The sequence below is a fragment of the Molothrus ater genome, chromosome 1 (assembly GCF_012460135.2).
Source record: "Molothrus ater isolate BHLD 08-10-18 breed brown headed cowbird chromosome 1, BPBGC_Mater_1.1, whole genome shotgun sequence".
Lineage (NCBI taxonomy): Eukaryota > Metazoa > Chordata > Aves > Passeriformes > Icteridae > Molothrus > Molothrus ater.
In genome coordinates, this window is record NC_050478.2 from 74,325,677 (window position 1) to 74,353,323 (window position 27,647).

Consider the following 27,647-nt stretch of genomic DNA (forward strand, 5'->3'; position numbering starts at 1 on the left):
TTACAAGGGAGAAAAAAGAACACTTTTAAGCAGTATCTGGGTGTGAAAAACTTATTAGAAAAAGGTTCAGATGTGCAAAGGTGAGGCAATCGAATTTGTCACATTGATGTCAGAAATATAGGACTGGGCTAATTCCTTCAGATAGTTAAATATGTTACCGACACCGTAGCACTGAAAAATCTTCTTAGGCCAGTGTTTGCTCCCTGCTGCATGACATCTGCCTCTAAATTTTCAAAGCAGTACACAGAAATGTAGCTTTCTAGCTCTCACTACAGTCAAAATAAATTGCTTGGGATCTGGAACCCAGTATTTCACAAAAAATTATCTAGACACCCTTATACCTTTTGCAAGCGCTATACAGCAGAATTAAGAACAGATTGATAATAAACCAATAATTTTGTGTGACACATATTGTGTATTTTCTTCTATTACACAACAAAATTGAGAGAACAGATATTTTGGCCTGTTTCAGTTACATGTCCAGGCTGTGGCTCACAGGGAGAAATGTTTGCCTTGGATAATAATGAATGTTTCCATTGAGAAGTGACTTCCAGAATAGCAATACAGTGTACACATTACTTTGTATACCACAGAATAGTCACTGCATTTAGCTTTTCTGTTTGGTTGGAAGGTATCCATTGATTTCTGATCTTAGCACCAAACAAAGCAATTCTCTGCAGCCTATTTTAGTGTCAACATTATCAGCTGCTGCAAATTAAAGACAGGAAAGAACTAACATACCTGCTTACACTTCTTACACCTCTGACTTATTGGCACATGGAGATAGAAACAGACAGGAAGGAAAATTTTGCAAGTGACTACAAGCCTCTCTGGAAGAATGGGAGCATCCTGGAGTTGGCATGTACATGCAAGCTTTTTTTCTGGCTGGATAATTTAAACTAGTCTTGAGATAGGTTTGGAAGCGTTTAATTGCCTAAGCATAAGACGGATCCATGCTTAGATCCATTTACTTAACTCTAGACACTTACCTGAGCTCTCCTCTTAATGCTCCAGGAGCAATCACTTCTTGTTGGGAAAAGAACCTTATCCAGGTCATGACTTGGGACAGCTCAATATGCAGGTGCTGCTATTTATTTCCATTATGATACATTCAGTTACCTGACTATTTGAAACTTACTTGCTTCAGCAAGGTGGAATTAATCAGGACTCATCTTTAGACATGTGAAAATAATTGAAAAGCCAGTCTTCCTAACTTAGGCTACAGTCACCTTCCCTAAGTCATTGGTACATACCTATATCTGCAATAAAATTAATGGGCTTTGAATGCCACAGATGGTCATTGCTATCAAACTCTACATTTAAAAATGACTGGAAGTATAAAGCAAAAGCAAGGCTTAGCCACTCTTAATATAATCATCTTTAGGAAGCCTTCTGCAGCATACAAAGTGGTTTTTGATAAATGGCAATGTAATGTCCTATATTTTCCCTTGTTCTTCTTCTGTCCAGCCTCTTTTCTTCAGGGTGACTTGGTTCTGCTGAAAAGGATTTTCCAAATAACACTACCACATTTGTATTTGCCTTTGAAAAAAGAAGGTAAGAGTGATGAAGAGAAGGGGGTGATGAACTTTCAATTAATTTTATTTTCATTCCAAAAGTTCATAATTCTGACTGTAAATAAATAGCATAATTTAAAATTAAGTTGCATTTCTATCACTTTCTGTTATGTTGTTCTGGTCTGAGGCAACATGATGTGATCGAAATAAACATGAATTAATTAGACATGTACATTTGCCTTTTTTAATCTGACAGAGATACTCTAATGATATATTGGGAGAAAAGCTAAAGAGGCACGAAAAATTTAAGCCACTTGATAGATCTTTTAAAATTCTGAATCATTATTTTAAAGTTTTATAAACTGAGTTTGAAATATTATTTTATGAAGTCAAGGCTGTTTCTTGGTCATGCCTGTGCATATTTTCTCAGGAAAAGTAATGGGAAAATGGACTAATTGCATTCACTGTCACATAAATTTTGAAATCAGAAGAGGATTAACAGCAACATTTTCTCCTCTTGATATTCTGCACTTGAAAGAAATAAAAGCAGGATTCATAGACTGAAAGAAAGGCATTTAGTTCTTCAGCAATTAATACTTTAAAATAGTAGCTACATGTTCATTCTTCCAAGAAATGCTCACTTTAAATCACACAATAAGGCAAAGATATATAATGGTAGCTTTTAATATTGTAAAAATTATGTGATTGCTGAGAGAACCTGAGAGTTATGTTTGTCTACTCAAATATAGATTTAGCAACACTAATCACATTTCTGCTTTCTTTTACATTTCTTTCATCAGCAAGAATGTATCCATTGGAAATATTCTTAGCTCATGTTTTATACAAAGAAGAAAGCAGGATACTCTGACAGAGTGAAAGCGAGACAAATCGGTCTGGGGCCATTGCCTCCACAATGAATATGTTGTGCCTTAACTAACAGAGCATGAGCACATATTGCTTTCTCATGCCCTGCACTTCTCAAGATCAAGGAGTCTTGCCTATTGCAATTCAAACTAACATATTTGTTTGAAGGTTAAGATATTATATTGATCTTGTGCCTTTTCTGTTTGTGAAGCACTCTATGACATATGTGTATATATATATGTATGTATGTACAACCATAAATAAAATAAACATGCACACATGTATATGTGTGTTTCTTCTCTGTGCTTTTAAATAAGTGTAAGAACAGCAGCACATTTCAATATGTACTGACTAAAAACAAATCAAAGGATAGAATTGACACATTATTTAAATAAATCACAACATTCCTTTCTTAGTGAGCAAAGCGCCAAAGTACAATGTGGGTCTTGAAACAGCCAATTCCCTTGAACAAAAAATGAGGATCCAATGACAATATAGAGAGGCTGCTGCTTTTATAAGTGAACTGGAATTAATATGGTTGGCTCAGTTATAGACTACATCTGTGGAATAAGCATCTTGCCATTCATATATCTGTGGTTTCAGTATTTCTGTGAGAGTGAATAATTCCAAAACTCCAAGTACTGAACCTAAGTCTTTCTTCTTTTCTCTCTAGAGTATTCATCCATAATTCTGCCAACTTGAACTGCGGGGAGAAACAAGTAATTACAAATTACACTACAATTTAGCTTATATATGGGAAATATAGATCTGAAAGTAAATTTTCTAATCAAAGCATTACATTCTGAGCCAGCAGCAAATTAGTTTGATTAGTTATTGTGCAAACTGTTGGCCTAAGAAGTCATCTGTAAATAAAGACAATTGGAAAAAATATTGGAGATTATAAACAGCCATAATGTTAACTTGTTTTTGCATTTTCTCACCATGTAATGCCAATGTGACATTGTAGAATCTGCACAGTAACAGTGTATTATGAATATGTAAATATGCCAAATATGCTGTAAGCTCCAGTCTGGCATGTTGATAAAACACAAAGTTACTGTATGCTCTGAAACTGAGCATTAGCTCTCCACATTTGCTAACATTAATCCAAGCTACTTCATGTACTGCAGCTTGAAAGATGTTCAATTAAAACTCATTCTGCCTGGTATAAATTACTATTATTATGTTGTGAAAGAAAACCTGGAAATATCTGCTAACTTGTTATATGTGTACTGCCCTTACTCTCACCTCACCTCCCAGACAGCCATTTCAGAAAATTGCCTTTAGTTATTTAAAATTCTGTCATGAGCTGGTTTAAACAAAACAATGAAGAACTGAATACATGCATAATTTTTTGAGAATTTCATACTTTAGGCAACTGGATAATAACTGTTGGCAATGGCTGTATTTTGAAAAATTATTTTTATTTCCAGGGTATTTACTCACACACAGGCAGACACACACATACTTTATTAGACTGATGTTAATTGCTAAACTCCATTGATTTGTCTCAAAGTATTTTAAGAATAATCAAATATGGAGTCACTTTCAGCTCTCAAGTCTCAGAAAAATTATTCATTCATCTATTTCTTTGATGAGAAAAAATATGCAATGTTACAGTAATTCTGTCTCAGTTTTTAACACTCAGTAAGGTGAACTGTGCAGATGAGCTATCCAAATACAAGTTCTGTTATTCTCAGACAAAAATGGACACATGTAAATATCTAAATGATAGTCTCATCAACAGACTGGTTATTTGATTGCTAAAAATGTCATATTAATCATATAGAAGGCTTAGCTTTTATAATAGCAGAGTTAAGGTATGTTTCAAAGCACTAAATCACAAAAATTCTTGTAAATACATATAAAACCAGAGAAATGTCACTATATTTTATGTCCATAAAAATTATTCTAAGCCCCCTGAATTTCCAAATTAGAAAGGTCCTTAAACACATGTCTAACAGATATATAGGTAATTTTACTAGCATCCACTTGTGCTTAATGGCAAGCATATGCCAGCCAACATTTTCTAAATTATGACTGACTCCTGGGAGTTTTGCATAGCTGAAGACTGAGCTGGGGAATGAACACAATTAAAAACTTGGCAGTATTTTCAATGCCTTCACTCTCCAAACTCCCAATGATGGCTATAAAATCAGGCAGATTTTGCAAAAGCATACAAGGACAGCAGTCTTGTATGGTGGATAAGATCTTTCATATATTTGAGTAGTATTTGACAGGGTCTCTAAGGCTTTCAGGGACATCCAGCATCTCTGTCTGTTCCTTGGCTGTACTTGTAGGTTTTCTAGTACAGCTTGAAAAATATCTGCTAATGGAAGCCTGAGAAAAGGCTCTCTAGGCCACAGAAACCTGTGCAACTGCATAAAAAAAATTGGTTGTGGGTTTACTAGGATCTCAAGGGTGTTGCTGCAAGAGAACTGTACCTCAGATCTCATTGTGGTTTTGCTGTGAATCTCCTGATCACTTCTTCGTCAGAAGAGGCAGCCTAGGATCATGGTTCCTGCACTCAGCTTGCTGGAGTGAGGCTGCAGGAGTCCCGTTGATTCATACTTTACCTCATCCCAGTCCTCCCAAGACCTTAAATGCCAACCACTCCACCCTACACATCCACTCATTTTGTGCAACTATACTGTCTCATGCAGGCATAGCCTAAAATTGTCTAATTATTTTAGGGCATTTAAAGTTGTAGGCGGGCATCCTGATAGTTGTTTTTGTATTAATTTGTATGTGTCCTTTTAATTTTTAAAGGTAAGTAATTCTCTATAGTTATTCTCTAATCTCTTTTCAACTTGGCAAAAATTTTTTACACTTTGGTAGACTAACTTCAGACTAATTCAAGTGTGAATCACATAATCCATGAAATTACCAAATGGAAAATTATGTATATAATAATTTTGACGCAGAAGTTGATATATTTGGACTCTATTTGAATGAACTCATGGAGTTTATTTCCCTAAGTGACTTCTATCACCTTGATGTGTTTAGTGCCATCCCTGCTGATCACAAAACTTATTCTGTCCAGAAGAGCTGACTGATAAATGTTCTTAAAAATCACATCTCTAAAGACAATAAACCTCCCACTTACCTTGTAGTCATCTGGTTTTCCCCATAAGAGATAGTACTCTCAATTTACATTTTAATTACTTTTAAGTCATTTAGCAATTTGCAAATATCATACTAGATGACTAAGAGAGAAAAGTAGAAAACATTATATCACATTTTGCAAAATGCCAAGCTAGCAGACAGATCTAACCTTAAAAATCTGGGCCTTGCTGTCAATTGGCATTACCCAAATCACAAGATGTTTGGAACATTAAAGAAAATCTTCACTACAACAATTTTCTTTTCTTCAACAAATGTACTCATTCATCACCTAAGAGTCAGACAGAGGAGATAGGCTGTGAAACATATTAATGACTCGTTCTTTTTCCAGTATGATTCAATCACAAAAGAGGAAAAGATAACAACATAACCAAAATCTTTGCAAATACAAAAAAAAAAAAAATCATTAGGCCATTCATCACAAACTTGCAATATTCTCCAATATTCTCCCCCTTTTAAATGCAGTATCATGTCCATTAATCTTTACCAATTAAAATAGTGTCAGACAAAGGTCCCTTCCAACTCAAAATATTTTGTGATTCTGTGAAATATGCTTAGTATATGACAGATCCCTTCTAATTTAATTACAGTGTGTAACATTTTGAAATATGACTGAGTTGCTTATGAACCATTTGAATCATGCCCTGTACTTTTAAGACATTGGCAAATTTCATCCTTTTATATAAACTCATTTTTTAAATGAAGGACAAAATGTCTGCATTCTTTCACACAAAAAAAATCACTAGCATCTCATGCATTATGATCATCTTTTACTACCAAAGGAGAAAAGAATTGGAAATCAATGGACCAAAACAAATCCATAAAGAAGGAAGCCTAAATGAGGGATAAAATAATGACAAGAGGCAAATACTTAATCTGTTTAGGTTCCTTGAAAGATTGATGCAAAGAAAAAATAAAATATTTGGGATAACTGAAGTGGAAAGGAAAACTGAACCACTCTGACGATTACTTTCTCATCTTCTGCAACATCAGCATCTCATCTGGCAACACTGATTGGTTCATGAAGTGAGAAGACCCAGCCATAGAGGGGAATACAGCTTGTATTGTCACCTTCAGTAGTGGGTTCTATCTGGATGTAATACTTATGCTTTGCTGGCTTTTTCTTGGGTTTATTTTGTATTCTTTTTTATTACAACCTAGTTTGATAAGTAGTTCTCAAAGTGTGCACAAAATTTTACCACGCATGTGTCCATTAATTGAGCAGGATTTTTTTCAGTAACTGTTACCTTAACTGTTAAATCCACCCCTCCTCCTTGTACTTAGCTCACCACACTGCTTTATATAACAAAGATAGCATTTGCAACTTAAATTATAAGTAATTGTCTTGATTATGACAGAATTAAACAGACTGCTCAACAAGAAAGCTTTGTCTTGTCTGGGGCATTGGAGGAGTTAGGCATCATTATTTTATTATCTTGTGCACAGTGGAAGAAAAAGAAGTACTTGCTATTGTTACTGAGCACCAGCATCAGTAAAACAAAATCTCTAAGTTTAGTAGGTGGTAGCTGACAGGAAATCTCACACTTTCTTGGAAAAGGAGGACAAATACATGAAGGTTTTTTCACTGCATATTTGCTTATATAATATATAAATTTATATAAATTTTATACTATCCAATATCTCATTGGATCCTTTGGTTCAAGATATTAGAGCATGAAATACAGAAGAGGAAGAAATGCTAAAGAGAAGAACTAACTAAATCCAATATCCAAAAAGCAGCGCAAAACAAAGAAACTCATGAAAACTGTGTACCCATATCTGAGAGCTTTCTGTAGTGACTTTTCAGAGAAAACCTGTTATTTAAACAAAATCACAAGGCAATTCATTGATTTATTAATAATATTTTTAGCCAGCAGTGAGTGAATTACACATCAGGATCTGGATCAGTAATGCGAGAGATAAACCATCATGTTAACCACTTAGAAAGTTCAAGAAACAGCCAACAGTCTAATCCCTCTCCTCATTCACAGAGAGAGTTATGGGCACAGGTCCCCCAGTGACCAGATGTGTCAGTAGTTGAACCCCTCACACACAAGTGCAGGTACCCTGACTGCATTTTCTGTGGGGGATGAACATACTTCAGCCTCATCTGCAAGCCTCCCACTTCCTACAGTGCACTAACCCTCATACTGCACCTCCCAAGTGCAGCTCCCTCCACCATGAAGTCATTTGTTGTCAGGTCTTTCTTACAGAGATAGAGAAGGAGCACCACACCATCCCCATCTCAATCTAGTGCAAGCCAGCATTTTACCTAGGGAGCATAAAAGTTGAGTTGCATCTTTTTTAAGCTCTTCTTTCGTTCATTTCTTGCACCAGAGATAAAAAATAGGGATGAAAAATATTTTTTAGTCTCCCATAAAAAGTCCTAGAAATATCTCTCCATATTTCTAAACCCATTTCAAGAGCAAGTAGGTTAGGGTTAAATTGTGTAAATAATTGTGGTAGGTTCATCTTGGCTGGCAGCCAAAACCCATCCTGAGTCATGGTCTCTTCCCTCTTCTGTAAAATAGGGAGAAATGAGAAGGAAGAGGAGAAGGGTTGTGGATTGAAAAAAAAAAGGTCAGGGAAAGAAAAAGCTGTTCATGCAAGCAGAGCAAAAATCAGTCACTATAGATATCCAGGCACCTCCTGGGAAGCAGGGCCTCTACCATTGCTTGGGAAGACAAATGCTGTAACTCCAAATGTCCCCCCTTACTCCTTCTTTCCTTGATTTTTATTGTTCAGCTGTATATAACATGGTATGGAATAGGCCTTTGGTCAGATTGGGCCAGCTGTCCTGCTTCCTCCCAGCTGTTCTGTCCCCTCACAAACACTTGCTCATCCCATTCCTACTGTCCAGTAGTAGGGGAAACAGGGAGGAGGCCATGATGGTATGCAAACACTGTTCAGCAATAGCCAAAATTTTGACTGGTGTGTCAAAATTTTTGCAACACTGTTTTAGCCACAAATGTAAATCAAGCACCACATGGGCTGTTATGAAGAAAGTTATCCTCATTCCAGCCTGACCCAGTACAGCAACTGAGTGTGGGATTTTTTCCTGATTTATTGATAAATATCATGTTCACAGTAAAATGCAAGCATTTTTAATACTGAAACTGAAAAAGAATCACACTGAATTATACTCTATTGAAAGAATATTTACTTTCATTAATTTGGTGGAAATTATATATACCAAAGAAACACATGGCTCAAAACTAACCCCACCAGCCAACAAACGAACCAACCCACCAACCAACCAACTAACCAACCAAAAAAACAGATTTAGCACTGATCTATGGTATGATTGCACTGCATAAAACCAGTATTTATCAAGTGAGAATGATCAAGCCAGGCCTGATGGGAGGAATTCAACTAAAAGCAGAGAAAGCTTTATGTCTATGAAAAGTGAAGTGAAAACCAATGTACTTCAGGGATGCTTAGAAAGCAGGAAGACTTTCAAACTGCTTACCATCCAACCAAAATTAGTATGAGGGGGAAAATAACATTATATAAAGTAATCATGCAGTGAGCAAAACTGCAGAGTAGAATGGAAGAGATGGAGTTTCTTTCACATTTTCCTGGCTGCAAGCTTCTTGGGGCCAGTTTGTAGATTTGACCCTGGATAATGTTAGAAAAAAATGACCTGTCTTTAATTCTTTCTGTCACTGATATTGCATGTGATCATGGCAAATTCAAAAAATGGAGCTGCTGGTTGTCTCATTTTGTATTGGGATATCAGCAGAAAAGCAGTGAAGGAAGATGAAGATGCAACAGATACTTCTAGAAGCAATGGCAGTGAAAAGAACTCAAGAAAATGACCTTACTACATAGTCACATAGGTAAGAAATAGAAGGACACTCCAAAGTGTAGTAAAAATATTTTATATTTTGTAGTCTCTGAAAGCAGAGGCAAAAAAAAAAAAAAGATGACTTCCACAAATCAGCAGCATCACTGCTTCCCTTTGTATTTGTTTTTAATGGTTTTCAATATACAAGTGCTAAAATGACTATTCTTTTTTTACAAAGCTGTTATTCAAATGCACCAATAAAGAGTAGACCAAAAAAGGAATCCCATATTATAAAAACACAATTTCATAGAATAATTTAATTACAAGGTAAAATAACATTTTTGGATGCAAACATTCATCTAAGAACTAAACTAAGAAGTAGAGGTAGGAAGGAAGCCATATCCAGATAACAAAATTCCATGACTATAAGGCACAAAAATTCTTCTAGTAGGAGCAGAATACATAATCAGAAAATGATTGAAGCATTTTTATGTCTGCCAGAAAGAGGACTAAGTATGTTGCACTCAACTGGACAAGGCTTAATAAAGATGGAATATGAGCCAAGGAATCAGGAGTCAATACCAGAAGATCAGAAAAAAGAGAATGAGACAGGGAACAATGAAAACACAACTGACAGTAACAAGTATGTTGATAAACACATGTGACAAGGGACAAAGAAGGACAATGTGTCTCAGTTACAGCTTTATAAATTACAAGCTTCTGTAAACCACTTCTGTGATTGCAGAAGCGTAATCAAGATCAGTCCCTAGCCTAGCACAAGCATGGTCAGATTTGAAAATGTCAAAACATTTCATCATATAATAAAATTTAGTTGGATTCCCTCATCACAGAAACAAGTGGCTATGATGAATGAAATTGTGAATTTCCAAAAATTGATAAAATTATATTAGTTACATTATCTTTCTTTAAATAATATGTGGGTCAGTGCAAAGTGATGACAAAAGAAAAGCTGCTGTTCTAAATCTGCACAGAAGAACAATCATTTTTCTGCAAATAAAAGTCAAAGTCAAAGGTCAATTTCCACATTGCCTGCAACCTGTTTTCTTTAGGTAAATTATCACAGATCCTACAAAGTCTTTCTCCCTTCTGATTAAATCCAGGTTAAAAGGGTTTTAACAGGCCCACTTTCCTGTCCAAAGAACAATGAAAATTAATAATTCCTAAAAGGTAATTTACTGTTGATTTTTGTAATAAAATGGCCTACTTGTAATCTATGGCCACTGCAAAACTACCTACATCTGTTGCACATATAACTTTTTTCATTTTTTAATTCCTTTTTTTTATTTAAAAGTCAGGAATACAAAATAGAAAACTTGGAAAAATACTATTAATATTATATCTCTGTCATTTCTTATCCATCTGAAAAAAGATACCATCTTTTACTTTGGTGAAATAAGGGGGATTTTTCCACTTTAAAGTCTCTAGAGAAAAGCAAAATTAAAGAACTCTGTCCAGCGTACCACTAGGGACAGACAAAATAACTGCTAGTAGAACTTATCTTCCTTACAGCTAAAAGTGCTTGTTCTCCCAAAAAAAAAACTTTAAAGGCCTTGTAGAAAAATCTCTTAGGATCAAGGTAGATAAAAAACTGCATTGCAAAACTTATATTCTCACATTATTTCAAACCCATATCAGTGACAGTCAAGAAGCAAGATCAACTAAACAGAAAACTGTTCTGGTATGAATTCATTTCATATGTCTATTTACTTTTTGTAGAATCTAGAACATTCTCTGAGATCTGAATTTTTTTTCATTTACATTTTGTTGCAGTTTCTTGACAAAAATATGACATCCAGATGGCAGGAAATTTTTATAATAAAGTGCAGTTCTTCCTTGCTATTACACATAAAGCAAAATTTAAGTGACAATGTAAATGAAATTTAATAGAATGTATATATTTCATATTTTGTACCTTTTTAATGTTTACGTGTGTAGTGCATTGAATACAGTCTATTATAAATGGTTATATTTCTCCCTTTTCTAGAATTTATTTTATTTTTTCTTTCTCCTAAAAAGACCAGCAGCATTTCTTACACTTGAACAGTTTTTTTAGAGAAACTAATAACTTTCGTGAAGAAAGGGAATGAAAGAAAAAAACAAGTGTCAACAAAAAAAACCCCAAATAAACAAAACCAAAATTTCATCTTCTTGATGAGCCCTAGAGACCACCTTTCTTCACTTTTATCAATGCCTCTTTATGTCCATGATTATAGTTCTTTCTGCTTCTCCTTTCTCCATAGCAGATTAATATTTTACTAATATACTAGTACAGTACTAGCTTTATACTGTACTGGGACGCAAAAAAAGACACTGAGTGATGCAACTTTTATTCTGTTGCATATGTCAGGGTTTTTGCCTCAAAATTCATTTGTCACCTAAAATTTTGTCCATCTCATACTCAAAACAGCCAGCTTTTGGGCAGAACATTGGTCCTACGTGAGACCATTTGGCAGTCACTAGTTAAATGTCATTGTTCAGAAAATCCCAGAACCGCTCTCTGGGACAATGCACCCCTATTATCTGTGGCTGCCTGTTTTTTCCATGTACGAATTCCCTTTTTACTTCCTCAAACAATCTGGGCCTAGTAATTTGCCTTCTCTAACTACACCAAGCACTTTACATCACTTGCTATGGGGAAGGCATATCCTATCGTGATTTTATAGGAGAAATAGTTTGGGAGTACATGGTTCCACCTTTTTCATAAGGATCTAGCAAGTGGAGTGCTTCAAGATGAGGAGGCAGTTTCTTCCATTCAAAGTGTGATGGAAGGAATCCTAAAACAACAGTACCCAGGGAAGTGAGTCTGCATTGGATGTCCTTGGCAGGAATACAGACAAGAATTTAAACTTAATGATAGCAAAATAAAAATAAGCGGAAGGAATATTCCTTTGTGAATTATGAAGGGCAGAGAACTCACTGCAAAGCTATGACACCTTGGTTTCTGATTTCCATTCCCTTGGCATTATTGAGAATTCTGTGAGGAAGTAATGGACTGAAAATAGAAGGAAGGGATAGAAAACTTTCTCTTTACATTTGACATTGTTGAGTGACAGAAAAGAGCAGTCTCTCCATCATGATGCCTGCTGGAAATAAAGTGTTTTCACACTCTGCCTCCAGGTCTCTCCAGGTAATAATATAGTATTTTCCAATGAAAGCCTTTCTGAAGTAATGATTTTTCTTTACTTTATAACTTCAAGTTTGGAAAAGTGGGTTCAAAATTTTTGAGATGCCAGATCTTAAGATTCCTAGGAAATCTCTTAATAACTAGTGTGTCCAGAAAAGAAAATAGTGGACAATTGTGAACTTATAACAAAGCTTCTGTGAAAAACAAACTATTCATAAACTTGACATCTATTTATAATGCGCTGTATTTAATTAATCTAAACATCTCTGTATAACTTTAATTACGATATGAAGATTAACTTTGTTGGCACAATATGTTATAGTAACTCTAGAGACATTTTCTGGAGGGGAAAGTGACTTGCAAATGAGTACAATCCACATGCAACAATTGAAATGCTTTCACATACAGAATTTAAAAGCACACAAAGGCCTATACTTTCATTTGTACTGATGATATTGTCATGCCTTCAGAGAAAAGTGCATCCTATAATCAAGAGGAGTTGTGCACATAAATGATGACATATAGATCTCAATGTTTTTTAAAACTTCCCAATATTATAGCTAATAGTTGCAACAAATTTTATTAGCATATGCGTTTTCATACTCAGTGAGTCATAATTATTGGTGAAAATAAGAGGAGAGGTAGGGAGATGTCCATTTTAGTACAATTTATGATTCCCAAAAATAAATTGAATGTATAATCAAGTTAAATACGCAGTAAAGAACAGAAATTTATGCCAATACATGCCTAATTTTTCTTTTGCTTTTTTTTTGCTTTGTTTTTTCTTCAATATTTAATTATTTTTTTACCTTTTTTTTCTTTCCTTGTCCCATGACTTCTTATGCTAACATTTGACTTTAAAAGATAACACTGAACTGACACTGAATTAAAACTGAATGCTGTCAACAAATTGTCTTTGTCAAGTAGTTGTCAGAATAACTATGTAAAAATCTCAACTACCTCTTTGATGAGTACTGCATGTAAATAATTCAACATAGCCCTAATCCTTGAAACTGTAAAGAGACACAAGAAAGAGAAAACATAGTCTGGTTCAAAAACAAGCTAAGGGCAATATTATTGCATTCCTAAAGGGATACTATGACGTTGATGAACCTTAAACATGCTAGCAAGTGGTGAAAGTCTCTATATAATTTAGAGAGCCCTTATAGGACTGTTTTATTTTCTTTGAAATAAATAAATATGTTTCTGCTATTCTGACACCACGTAGGTATGTCAAGGACATTGAAGAATCATCAAGTATTGCAAATAAAAAAAATTCAGTACAGAAGTGCATTCTGAAATACATCAACACAGGAAAAGTGTTGAGAGATTGCTTTTTTGTCCAACATATACAAAATCATATTGAAAGGATACCCAGGAACTGCCTAATTGAATAAAGACTAAATACACAGGAGGAAGAGGAATCAAATGTTAGTCACATTTATTTTCATGTAATTCATAGAGGTCATTCAGATCACTCCCATAGGACACACCAAATTATATGAAGTCCTAGAATTCGCCTGAAGGAAGAGAGAGAAGTAGATTCTGCTAGTGTCTCTAGTGATAATCATTTCACTTTTTTAGAAAAAAACACTATTTTATTATATAATTAAAAGTGCCTGTTGTTATATTATATTCTTTTAAAATCACAGAAACCACTGATGAAATAAAACAGAAGGGAGAATGGCCCTTTTCCACATGCCTTTAAAAGATAATGATTTGTGAAAACAAATATTTTTTGTTGCTTAGTTCTATCCCTGGCCCTTTTTTATCAGCTTTAACATGCAAAAATGCCTTAATCTATTATCTTTCTCCCGATCTTCATCATGTTTGCAGTGCTCCCCTGTCATCTCACAGGAGGGAAAGTTATACCTTACATGATCTTAATATAATTCTACTTTTGCATTACTGACAGCCAGATGAATTTTCACAGTATGTAGTTCAATAGCCCTGCAGTGCCATTTGAAGATGTTTTGCAAGTTTAATGGACCTGGAACAGAGCTGAAAAGAAGAAGTGTTCAATAAAAGTACCTCAATATCCCTTCTTTGTCTAGAGTTAATACTACATGTTTAAGAGCATAAGAAAAGAGCCACCCTTTTCCTCTTAAATATGCAATCACAGAATCATGGAAATTATCAGGTGGGGAAGAACCTCAGTGGGTCATCTGGTACAAGCTCTCTGCTCAAGCAGGACAGTCCCAGACCACGTGGCACAGGATTGCATCCAGGTGGTTCTTGAGTATCTCCAGTGAGGGAGACTCCACAACCTCTCTGGGTAATCTGCTCCAGGGCGCAGTCACCTCAGTGAAGAAGTTCTTCCTCACATTCAGATGGAACTTCCTGTGCATCAGTTTCTGCACATTGCCTCATGTCTTATTGCTTGTCATCACAAGCAATGGCTTGTCATCTGGCTCCATGCTCCTGGCACTGTTCCTTCAGATACTTATAGACATTAATGAGGTCCCCTGTCATCTCTTCTAAAGGCTGACCAGGCCCAACTTGAACAGGATTTGTGCAGATTAACTAACATTCAGCTAACCTACAGTCTTGCACACACAGACCAATAATGAACCAATGTTGAGCAAACCTGGCTTTACATATAAATATCTCTTCATAAGGTTAATCTTTGTTATGAAGAAGGATGAAGTAAAAAATAAACCCAAACAGTAAACCCAGTTTAACTGTTTAAAAGGTACAACATCATACATATCTCACAGACTCAGAGTAGTCAAGGTTGGAAGAGACCTTCTAGATCACCAAGTTCAACTGTCAACCCAGCACTGACACTGTAACCCCTAAACCACTATAATATATCACCCAGCACCAGATCTAGACACCTCTTAAACACCTCCAGGGATGGTGAGATGGAGACCCCACCACCTCACTGGGCAACCAATTCCAATGCCTGACCAGTCAAATTGAGATTTTTTTTTTTTTTTTTTAATATCTAATCAGAATCTCCTCTGTCTCAGCTTAAGGACAATTCCTCTGGTCCTCTCACTGCAGACAAGGTAGAAGATATCAACACCCACCTCATTTCAACCTTCTTGCAGGTACTTGTGTAGAGTGATGAGATTCCCCTTGAGCCTCCTTTTCTTGAGACTGAACAAACCCACCTCTCAGCTGCTCCTCCTAAGATAAGTTTTACAGAGCTTTCATGAACCTTGTTGCCCTTTGTTGGACACACTCCAATGCCTCAATGTCCTTTGTAGAGTGAAGGAGCCAGGATCAACCACTGTACATGAGATGCAGCCTCACCAATGCCAAGTACAGGGGAATGATCACTTCCCTAGTCCTCCTGACTACGCTATTCTTGATACAGGCCAAGATGCCACTGACCTTTTTTGGCCACCTGGTGTCACGATCAGCTAGGGCAATCAGGTCATAATGGTTCATGTCCAGATCCCAAAAGTGAAAAAGACAAAGAGCAGGGGACTGTCAGTTTAATCACAACAAATGCACCTTTATTGAGGGTCAACAGCAAATGCAATGGAGGGATCAGAAAATAAAACATATGACAGAAAGAAAAAGAGTGGAAAGGGAATATAGCTATCAACGAGACAGAATCCTCATGGTCCAGCCACATAGATTCACCGTTGTCCATGGGGGTTCACCAAAGTTGTCTCAAAAGTTACAGTTTATATAGTCTTAATCCAAAGAGAGTGGCATCTGGCCAAAAGGTGGGGAAGGTTCATGGGCCATAGTGTTGAGACACCTTGGTCTGTGAGGCAGGTGCGAGCATGCAAGGACAAGCCACCGCTTGTCAGAACATGTTCAAAGAAGTGTTCTGTGAAAGTACAGCAAGCACACCTGTAAACAATCACTTGGCATAACATTCAAAAAACATCCACCTCAGCCAAGCCAGAGCTCCTGTCAGGGGTCTTCAAGGTCCTTGTGACAATCATGAGGCAAATGAAGGGAACTTCAGACAGTCTCTTGCACCTGGCCACAGTGCTGGCTTATATTGAGCTTTCAACCAGCATCCCCAAGGCCCTTTCTGCTGAGCAACTCTCAACCCGCTCCTCCCCCAGCCTGTAGCATTTCATGGAGTTGCTGTGGCCCAAGTGTGGGACCCGGCACTTTGCCTTATTGAACCTCCTGTATCTGCCAATTGTCCTTAGCCCATTGATTGAGTTTGACCAAGTCTCTCTGCAGAGCCCTCCTACCCTCAAGCAGACCAACACCCTAACCCAACTTATTGTCTGCAAATTTACTGAGTCTGCTCTTGATCCCCATGTCCAGATCATCAATAGAGACAAAAACATGACCAGCCCCAAAGCAGCCCTGGGGAGCACCGCTAGTGGCCAGTGATCAACTAGATTTAGCTCCATTCTCCACAACTCTCTGGGCCTGGCCATCCAGCCAGTTTTTTCAAGCATCAAAAAGTTCACACATGCAGATTTTCTAATGGGGAGATGATGTCAAATGCTTTACTGAAGCCCAGGTAGACCACCTCCACAACCTTTCCCTCATCTACCAAGTGGATCACCTTGTCATTGTCAGGTTGGTCAAGCAGGACCTGCCCTTCATAAATCCATGTTGGCAGGGCTTGATCCCCTGGTGGTCCTGCATGTGCCGCATAATGGCACTCAGGATGATCTCTTGCCAGGGACCAAGGTTCGGGCTGTAGTTCCCTGGATCATTCTTCCAACTGATCTTCTTGCAGATGGTCATTATATATGCCAGTTTCCAGTCAGCTGGAACTTCTTCAGTTAACCAGGGGTGCTGGTAGATGATCTCTTGCAAATGTCTTTTTATTTACATTGAAGATAGCTCTTTGTTATTTCAAATATCACTAATAACTTATTTCATAGACTCTAAGCCCCATTATACTTATTTCTGTGAACCTGTTAGAGAGAAAAATGGTAAATACAGACATAAAATAAATATACAAATACAAAAGTTGTAGTGATTTTACTCAGATGTGTCACAGAAAATTTTTTGTTTGTTTTTCTGAAATGAAATGAGCTGATATTTTCTTGTAATGACCCTGCATTTTGACTTTTAATTAATATTTGTTATGTTATATGATAAATGTCGTAGAAAAAACATTTGCTTTTCAGTTCAACTTAGTTTTCTGGAAAATTCTGAAATTTTCAAGGTGCGTTCCAAAACAATTAAATGAAAATATCAGATGTCAAACCTAAATCGATCTTGCACTCTACTTTTATATGATAAATTAAAAGGAGCAAAACCAGCAAAGACTGAAGATCTACTAATGAAAATGCAGTGTTCAGTACAATCAAAGAATGCTTTCATCAGGTTTTCTGTGAATAGGTGGTTTTAAATAGCATAGATATTAAATTTTAATTGCACCTGAAAGTCACGAACAACATATTTATTTTAGTGAAGAAAAATGTGTGATCAAATGCATAATTCACTCATTTAATTGCCTATATTTCCATTTAGACATATATTTATTTTAAATATTTCCACTGTCGCAGTGAATATATCACCAAACCTATGCTTATTGCCTTCCAGTATGATATACAGTTTTTGGTATAGTCTCCTGAGGGGACAAGAAAGATGGCTTTGATGTCAGTTTCAGTGATTCCTCAGTATCAAAGGCAAGGAAAATTAATGATAACAGTGAAAGAAACTGCAAAAAACAGTCAAAAGACCTGAATTTCACATTCTCTAAGCATATGCCTTACAGGATTGCCTTTCTGAATATCACTGCTAGTTAAAAAGTAACTTGATAGTTTACTTCTTTTATGTAGCAAGAAATATACCCTTTTATGCTGGCTCTGTTGCTAATGGGTAGCCTTTGAGCAACTGAGAAGATATTCACAGTTTGTGATTTCCAATTTAGCTTGATGAAATGCTTAGAAGAAGAGTGCTAGGAATTAAAGATTTAGGGGAAAAAAATTACCTAGTAAGTTATCATCTTTTTTGAGTTGCAAACTGTTTCAGCTTTTGCCCCAAAGAATTTATGCAAGTGGATGGAGTGAATGGGTTTCAAAGTGAACAAAAAAAACATTACGGAGCTCCTTTCTGGTATAAGCATAGCATGGTTTTACAGCAGACATGAAAAAAACACCCAAAAGACCAAATAAACCAAAACCACAAAAAAACCAAAAAAAAACTAGCAAAGAACAAAAGACCACAAACAAACGAACAAACAAAAAACAAAACCCCACATTAAATTATGTTAACCAAGTGGAAAAAAAAAAAAAACAAAAAAACCAAACCAAAACGTAAAAAACCCCAACAAACCAAAATTAATTTGTTCATAGAAAAGGACAACTGAAGACACTTTCAAACAGATCAAAAGTTCTGGAAAGTTTCAATCAATATCTGTATTCTGGGGAAAAAACAAGAAATATGTCAGATGTTGTTAAAATTGTAGTTGTTAACACAAGAAAAACTAAGTGCTGTGTGTTTTTGTATCTTTTGGAGTTCTCTTATATGAATGAGAGATTTTGTCTTGTGGAAAATAGCCTAGCATGTGATACACTGTTTGGAAGGAAGTTGTTTCACCTGATAGACAGGATGTCATCCAGAGGGATCTGAACAACCTCAATAAACCCAGAAAACCAACTAAATCCTGGGTTGCATCAAAAGCAGTGTGATCAGCACAGGCTGGGGAAAGTGATTATGCCCCTCTGCTCTGCTCTGGTGAGACCCACCTGCAGGGCTACATCCAGCTCTGGGGCCCTCAGCAAAGGAAGGCCATCAACCTTTTGGAGCAAGTCCAGAGAAGGCCACCAACATGGTCAGAGTGATGGAGCACTGCTCCTCCAAAAAGCCTGAGTTGTTCATCCTGTAAAAAACGAAGCACTGGGGTCACCTTCCAGTGCCTGAAAGGAGCCTACAAGAATGATGGAAAGGAATTTTTAAAACGAGCTGGTAGTAACAGAACAAGAGGGAATTGCTTCAAAGTGGAAGAGAGTAGGTTTAGATTAGAAGTTAGGAAAAATTCTTTACTGTGAGGTTGGTCATGCACTGGAACAGTTTGCCCAGAGAAGCTGTGAACACCCCATCCCTGAAGGTGTTCAAGTCCAGGATGGAGCTCTGAATAACTTGGTCTAGTGAAAAATGTCCCTGGACAAGGCAAGGGGAATGGAATTAGATGATCTTTATGGTACCTTCCAACCCAGGTCACTGTATGATTCTGCATGATGCTGTGATTCTGTGAAGTTGCTTACATAGACTGTAGTTTAGAATATTTAGCACATATAAACACAGCTCCAACCAATGGGACAGTTTAAAACACCACCAACATTTGAAAATTAATCATAGTGCTTTGCTGCTTGGCTGGGTTCCTGACTTTCACAGTCAAACAAAATCTGGGTACACTTTTCAGCCCACGCTGACGTCTTATACACCTGTGATGGAGTTCTTCTTGGTCTTTGTTTGCTTCCAGCAGAAACTATTATCAAGAGTTAATTTCAGCTGCTAGCTATCAGCAGTTGGCAGTGCTTTAATTGTTTGACATACAGACACATGGGACAATGACATTGCTAATTTAATGGCTTTTTGCCTGCTCTCTGAAAGAACTCTCCAAGTCTTACTGAACACATTAATATTAAGGCAGCATGTTTGGCATTTATCTTGCTTGATGATGAATAACAGGGAAGAGCACTCTCTGTTTTGTTTTGTTTTTTTATATAAAATCCTACCAAGTGGAATTTGAAAAGTAATTCTGTTGAAGAGGTTTCAAAGAGAAGTAAGCAAAATATGAAGAAAGACTCGGAAACTACCTTTGGAAGTCTTTGAAGATAAGTACTATTATTGTCCTATAAAGTCTAAGAAAGAACATAGAAGCTTTTATAATCTCATTTAATTATAAATTCATCAAGACAGTAATGTAGAATGCTGCCTGTAATCTCTTAATTCATTTAACTCAGAGTCACACCTACTACAAATATATTAAAAAAATAGATATGTTAACAACACTGCGACAGCAAATGGTAGACAATATTATTCTAATCATAGAACTGTAGACACAAGGCTGTTCTTGCATAGCAAAAATGTGGTGTCAGATAGTACACAGAATGTCAGGAACACAGAATAACTCATGCTGGAAAAGACCTCCAGAGGTCAACCAGTCCAATTACTCCCTTGCAAAGTGATAACAAAAATAATCTGATCAGAAGACTCAGAAACAGATCCAGGATTCTTGAACACTTACAAGGACAGAAACTACATTGTTTCTTTTAGCACCTGTTGCAGTGTTTATCCCTCATCATTGCAGAGTGAAACTTTGCTTCTATCTTATCTGGATTTCATGTGTTCAAGTTTGTTATACTTGTTGGGTTCTGTCCACCCACTCTGTGTATTTCAAACTGACTGTGTATCCTCTGACCAGGTATTTACAGACAACAGTAAGATTTCCTGTTCCCCTTCTCTTCCTCTGTTGAGCAGAACATTTGCCTCAGCCATTCTACTTCCATCCTGTGCTCAGACCCCAGCCATTCAAGTAGCTCCAATATATCTTTCTTTCTTTTTTTTTTTTTTTTTGTGGTGGGTAGCCACAACACCCCATATTTAACTGCACAACTGCCAAATAGAGGAGAAGGATAATTTCTCTGGACTTTCTGCACATAAACCCTTGGTAATAATCTCAGGATGTGATTGGCTATATATTTGAAAACCTGTGTAATATGACCTTAAGCAAGTAACAAACAGCATTAATTGAAAAAATATAAAATTCCTAAGAAGGTATGATGGCCATTCTTCCTGTTATTGATGTAAAACTGATTCTCTGGATACTAGAAACATAAATGAGATCTAAGAATTCAATAGAGAAACACTACAGAATTATATGAAAAGTACAGTTAAACGTAAAGGAATAATTTTTGCAGCTTGTCCAGTAGTATTAACAAAATAATAATTTTTGTACCCAGGGAGAAAGAGTGCTCTAAACTTCTTTAAGGTTGAGAATCTTCCTGTGTATTTCAGTGGAAAGAGTTCTGTACACACAACTGGAGCTCAGTTCCCCACTGAAGATGAATCCCACGGACACAGATCAACTATACATTGTGTAGTTTCTAAACAGATGTGATGCACAAAAATGTTAAAATGTTAATCTTTATCACTTCATGCACTGTCTCTTTTACATTAACACAAAAGACATCAGCATTTTATGAGTTCTTTAGGCAGCTATAGTTATTCTCTTTTCAAAACAAACCAAGTACTTACTTAAACTGGTTTACAGTCAATACTGTTAGAAGCCTTTTTGTGTTAAATGGAGAATATTGAAAAAAGATTAGGACTTTTCTCTGAAGCTAAGCTGATCCAGAGAGACAGTATTAATGTAGTAAATAATGACTTTTTTGCAAAGGTATTTGGGCTCCACCATGTGAATGTTTTGATCCAGCCTTTCTAAAAACGTCCTGCTGCTCTGTGTATTTCTAGGGAATAACCATATAGAGTTAACTTGTTGAATAAATAACAGGTTTGTGTGTTCTCTTGGCAAAATTATTGTTTATTCTAAATAAGGGGAAAGAATAAAAATAGGAACAAAATTTTTCACTTCCAAATGTATGGATCATCCATATCTTATCAGAGTGGTTTAACCATGTGTTTTTCTACCTTAAAGTAAAACTGTTACTACTGTATCATAGGCTTTCAGCTGAAAAAAAAAGTAAAGGGAAACATTTTCCTGTAGTCTTAGGTCTTTCTGGTGTTTTATTTGTTTCATCTCATTTTTTTTATATCCTAAGTCACTATGTAAAGTCTTTACAAGGTTTTGAGAGCATCAGCAGTCCCAGCCTAGATATTAAGCAGCATTTTGCTATAGGCTTGGTAACAGAACAAAATTCAGGTTTTTGATTGTGTTCAAAGCCTTTCAACTTAAATGCAGATAAAGAGTGAAAACAAATAAAAAATACATAACTTGTAATCAGTAGACATCAATCTGACAGACTTTAAAAGTAAAGACAGTTTAAGTATGAGGTAAAAGGAACACAGAGCCATTGCAGTAAGTAAACAGAAGTCACTTGATGAAAGAGGTAGGATTGGAAAATTCTTATTTGCTGCAGGACACAAGTAGGAAAAACTTGCATTTGACATGATCAAAGTAAAAGATGTTAAAATGTGACAGAACATTTTTGATAAACTTGTGAAGGGTTAGGAAAGGCTTTGCCTTTGTTACCTTATGAAGAAACACCTCCAAGACTTTGGTGAGGACTAGCATTTCACATGGAGAACAAGCTTGGTTTTCAGGCTTTCTTAACAAACTGTACTGACCTGTTAGAAGAAGTTGTTGGGAAAAAAAGTTGGTAACATGTAAAGCATGGAAAAATAACAGAAGTTTTCCTTCATTCACTTTGAGTATGATCTCTTGGATAGATACTCTGGAGTTGTCACAGAACAGGCTGGAGATGCCCTGCAGAGAGAGGATAGGTTAGGGACAACAGCATAGACCAGCAAAATAACATATGTTCCTTTAGTCTGACTTTTATCTTCTATTTTGCTGTTTACTGATGCTACTCACTTGAACTTGTCACTTGAGGCAAATTTTCATTATACAAGAAGTTCTTTTAAGGTCTTAAAACTTCCCTTGTCTTCCATTTCCCTACTGCAACAAGATTCTATATATTGAAACCACGATACTAGATATCCTTAACATATTGAAGTCGTGAGTAATGTTATTAGAAAGTAAATTACCTACAGTAAAAAGTACGATTCCCAGTATAACTTCTGTTGTGTGCTTCAAGATTTTTCCCCATCCCTAATGTAATATTAATTTAAATACATTTAAAATGTGTTGTGTTATACTGAATTTAAGAAAATAGGGTTTAGATAAGAATGTTTATGGCATGTACTAAGATTTTAAAAAGTCATGTATTTATGACAGAAGGGATAATAACAATGTCAATGCTGAGGACTTCTCATAACAAGTTCTGGCAGCCATCTCTATTATCAAAGGTAAAAGAATCCCAGTCGAGGACTAGTAAGTAATTTATGACTGCAATTCAGCTCTATTCTAAGAAAAAAGAAAGCCCTTGACATGAACTTCTCATTTATATATTATCTAAAAAAAAATTAATATTTCATATAAAATATAAATTTGTTCAACTCAAAAATAAATCTTCCAGTATATAATGTTTTTATTATTTCATGCCTTTATTTATGCATTTGGAATTTTACAATGAAACAAAAAGTCTGCACCTGAAAACTACAATATTTACTCATGTAAGAATGCTACAGGTAACATACTAATACAAAAGAATGTCCTGTCCTTGATAGCAGGCTACAATCTTGTCCAATATTCTTTGTTTGTTCAGTTAGAGAATTTTAAAAATTATTTTTTAGGAGAAGATATACTGAGAAATATCTGGAAAACAAGATGTTTTGCACAAGTTTCTCCACGAGAAATCTTAAGGACAACTAGATGACTATGAATAAAGGGGTAAAAGAGTATACAAAAATTAATGCTTACATTTTGTCTTATTCACAAGAGGTGACAGGAGCATATTATGCTACTAGGTGAAGTTTCATATTTTTATTGTGTAATTTGATTGCGCAGAGATCCACATAAGCAAATTGAAATAATAAGTGACAGAATTTTTTTCTTACTGTTTCTTCTGCATACACAGATCAAAGAAAGCCAGATAGATATTTTTTGTATTTGTCATCTTATTAAAAACTCTGAATATTTACATTATTTAATCAACTTCTGAGTTCTGCTAGTATTTATACCACCAAAATTAGCAATTTATATCTCCAGGTAAATGAAGACTATAACTGAAAATTAAATAGAAAAATATAGACATGGCACAAATAAATAGATGAATATATTAGAGAGCAATGTCAGTTAATTCGCTTCAGTTTATGTTTTGTCAGCATGCCTATTTTCAGAGGCATATGACATAGTAATAAAATTCTATCAGAAAGCTTTCAGACCAGTCAGATAAGGAACACCTGTATTTTGCTTTTCTGGCAATTAAAAGTATTGAACTGTAAAAGGTTTCCATTTATCAAAACAAAGTTATACAGAGAAATATTTCATGTACAGCAGTAAAATTCAGTATTATTCTTTTTAAGAAACCAACTGAAGTCAAAGAAGGATACTTTTGGTGTTTACTTTCAATGTTTTTGTTATGCTAATGTGAAATAATAATATGTTGAGGAAAAGACAGCTCAATAAACAAGAATGCAAAATCACTGTCAGTTTCTTTCTATTTTTCAGAAGCCATAACTTTTCAGAGTTTTCAGACAGAAAAAAAGTTGGGATTCCTGACCAAGAGAATTTTGAATAATTTTTAAACCTTTAAATAGGAATCATTGATCAGAGAAAAGACTGGAAGAAAAAGTTTGATAAAAGTGAAATGTTGAGTTAACCATGATGGCATGGGCACATCTATTCATTATTTTGTGTTTGCTTGTTTTTATTTTATCTTCTATTCCAGAGTGAGTGTTAGGGCAATTGTCATTTTTATTAAGAAAATACCCCTGAGGAAGTTTATTTGAAATTTCTCTCATCAAATATGGGTTTATGCTTTGAAGTTTTTATCACAGTTTTCAGTCTTGTAAAGTTCAGGTCTCTAAGAATTTTAAAAAGATTCATAGGCAGCAACTGGATTCTCTAAGTATTTATGCAGATCTTTGTAGTCCTTCAGGTAGGCAACTAAATATCCCATTGGATTACTTTGCAAACTTAGTGTTGTGGGATGGAAAGTAACAGAAAGAAAACCTTTACTTGAAAATTATTTGGTGAGTTTTTAGGACAAGAGATTATTTTTTTACCAATTATAAAATTTATAAATTCAAACAATAAACATGAACAGAATCTTTGCTCCAATATAATCTCAAAGTAGACTTTTATATCATTTTCTGCCGAATTCATTATTCCTTCACGTGAAGTCAATGCAATTTGCAATTTTATCAACAGTAAAACTTCCTGAGTTTGAATCTGGGGGGCTGGTATCACTAGCATTGGCAGGGGATTTAGCCACAACTCCTTCAGTGATGGACACTGTTGTCTTCTTTACTCACCCTTTGTTCTGTTAATAAAAGGCACCATGTGACATATCGTCAGCTCTTCTCTTTTAGCATGTAATGTCAAATAAACTATTTAACTCAGGTCAGTAATAAACTATTTAACTCAGGAGCTGAAATGTTGGTCTTAGTAAGGGTATCGCTTTTTTCATTTTAAGAAGTTACAGAAATTTAACTTCATTTAAATGCAGATAATATGTGATTCATACTCTTCTAAACAAATGATATTTTCATTAATTGGAAAGACAGAACCAGGGGAGTGCGGAAATTTTCAACAGATTGCACCACTTCTTGAGTGTTTAAGCAGTGCATATTCAATTCTTTGTCAGTCTGGAAGTATTAGAGAGCATAAATGCCTTAGAACAGCAATTTGGCAAAATCTTCTTAGAATTTCTGATTCTATTACTCTAATGCAGTTATTTTTAATTATTAAGTATTAAAATTTCTTAATTTAGACGTGGGATTATAGCCACTGATTGTAGCAGGGGGAAAAGACAAAAAATACTAAGGAACAATCTTTGCCGAGTGAGAAATTTTCCTTTGTGGTCAGCACCTTACCTATTCATTTAAACATCAAATTTTCTGTTTTTTGAAACTGGAAACATTCATACTGATCTGTGATGACTTTGATTAATTCAATAAAGAACAACACACTTAAGTAAATAGACATGAGGAAGCAAAACTTAAAAAAATGCAGGAAATTATATGTGCAATCTTGAAGACGAATGAAAAGCTTCATTCCAGCAGAAAATTCATCAATTAACAAACTAACATAACAATGATAGAATGAGCAAAATAAAAGTGTTGAGGAATAAAAATTATTTATTCCTTTTCTTTCTTTTTTTTTCCCCAGACACTAATGAATTTCTGTCTAGCAAGAAAATACAGTTTCACCTGTGCTTTTCATTTACAGATTAGAGAAGAGATTTGGGGTTAAATCAACTTCTTCATTTTGGTAAAAATCACATTTTCTCTGTGTGCATTTAACATGTGAGGAAGAAAAAACTAATAGTTTTTGTCCCCTCAAGTTCAGTGAAGATTCTCTTCAAGTTATCCTTTGAAATACATTATTTTTGGAATATAATACTGAAGGGTACCACATATTTTTTCTAAGAAGTCTGAGTCTCTGACTGAAGTACTAAATGTTTTACCTTGGGAGGAGTATGGATTGTCTTGACATTTGACTATATTATGTTCTTCTATAGATGAATGAACTATTATAGCATCTTCCACCTAGTAATTGACAAGTTGACATTTTCTTTTAGATAAGTGCAAACATGTATTTTATAATAACTATTTAGGTATGGAACTGTTTGTTTTTCAAGTCTTGTTTTTTTGAAATTACCATGTTAGTTCACTTAGAAAGAATTAACTTTTGCGAATTACTCCTCCTGGAACTAGTAAGAGTAAAGCAAAGTCCAGTAAAGTTTTTGCTCATTTGAGTCCTGATAAAGAAGTAGGCAAGGCAGTAAATAGAAAGAAATTATTTGTTTACTTAACATATTTAGACATATAGTGAGAGGTATTCCTGCACATTCAGAGGAAGCTTAAAAGTCTTCAGTGTTTTTTTCTTTCCCTTTTAAAATATTTCTTGTCTTTTAAATTTCCAGCCAAGGTTTCTGTTAAAGCTTCATCTACATAAAATCAGCTGTCAGCAAGAAACTTGCTTAAATCTTTGATTCTGCCCCTAAATTCCACGCATAAGATGTTTCCAAATGTTGCAGTATGGCAGACACATACTATTATCAGTCACTATTCATAGTTTCTCAGTATCTGGGCACAGCAAACTTAAACAAAGATGAAGATATAACATTAATTCTGACTGGGATACCTCACTGTCTAAAGGTCAAACCTTAGGTCTTTTGAAAAATAGTTGTATTTCAACAGCTTCTATTACTGGGTTTCTGGAGCAGAACATCAAAAATCAATTACCACCAAAAAGTCACATAGATAGCATTGTATCACTGAACTTTATATTTTTTGACATATCCAGTTGCAGGAACAAGACAAATATAATCTGATTGCATCTGGACACTTGAGAGCATCCAAGAATACACTGATACTGATTGCCTATTCTGGTTTGTCTTCCTATGCTCCATGCTTTCTCCATGTTCCTCTCACACCTCCTTTCCCTCAGCCATTGCTGTTATGTCTTTTAGTCATACTCTTATTGATCTCATTTACATGAGAATGTAAATTTACATCATACCAGCCATTTTGTTCTTCCTTGCTGTCCTGTTTCAGGCCAGAACAGGATTAATTTTTG

The 27,647-nt window shown here is 35.4% G+C and overlaps 1 long non-coding RNA gene across 2 annotated transcripts in view; it reads left to right on the forward strand.

Moving 5' to 3' along the window:
• The window catches only part of LOC118701959 (uncharacterized), a 115,347-nt gene that overhangs the window by 13,244 nt on the left and 74,456 nt on the right, over positions 1-27,647 (forward strand). The window contains exons 3-4 of one of the 2 annotated variants that reach the window (XR_004982611.1): positions 1,468-1,554; positions 2,315-2,643. This is a non-coding gene — a long non-coding RNA (uncharacterized LOC118701959). Of the gene's footprint in view, positions 1-1,467; positions 1,555-2,314; positions 2,644-27,647 lie in introns of those variants that run through there. The other variant, XR_008508587.1, reaches the window with a different exon arrangement.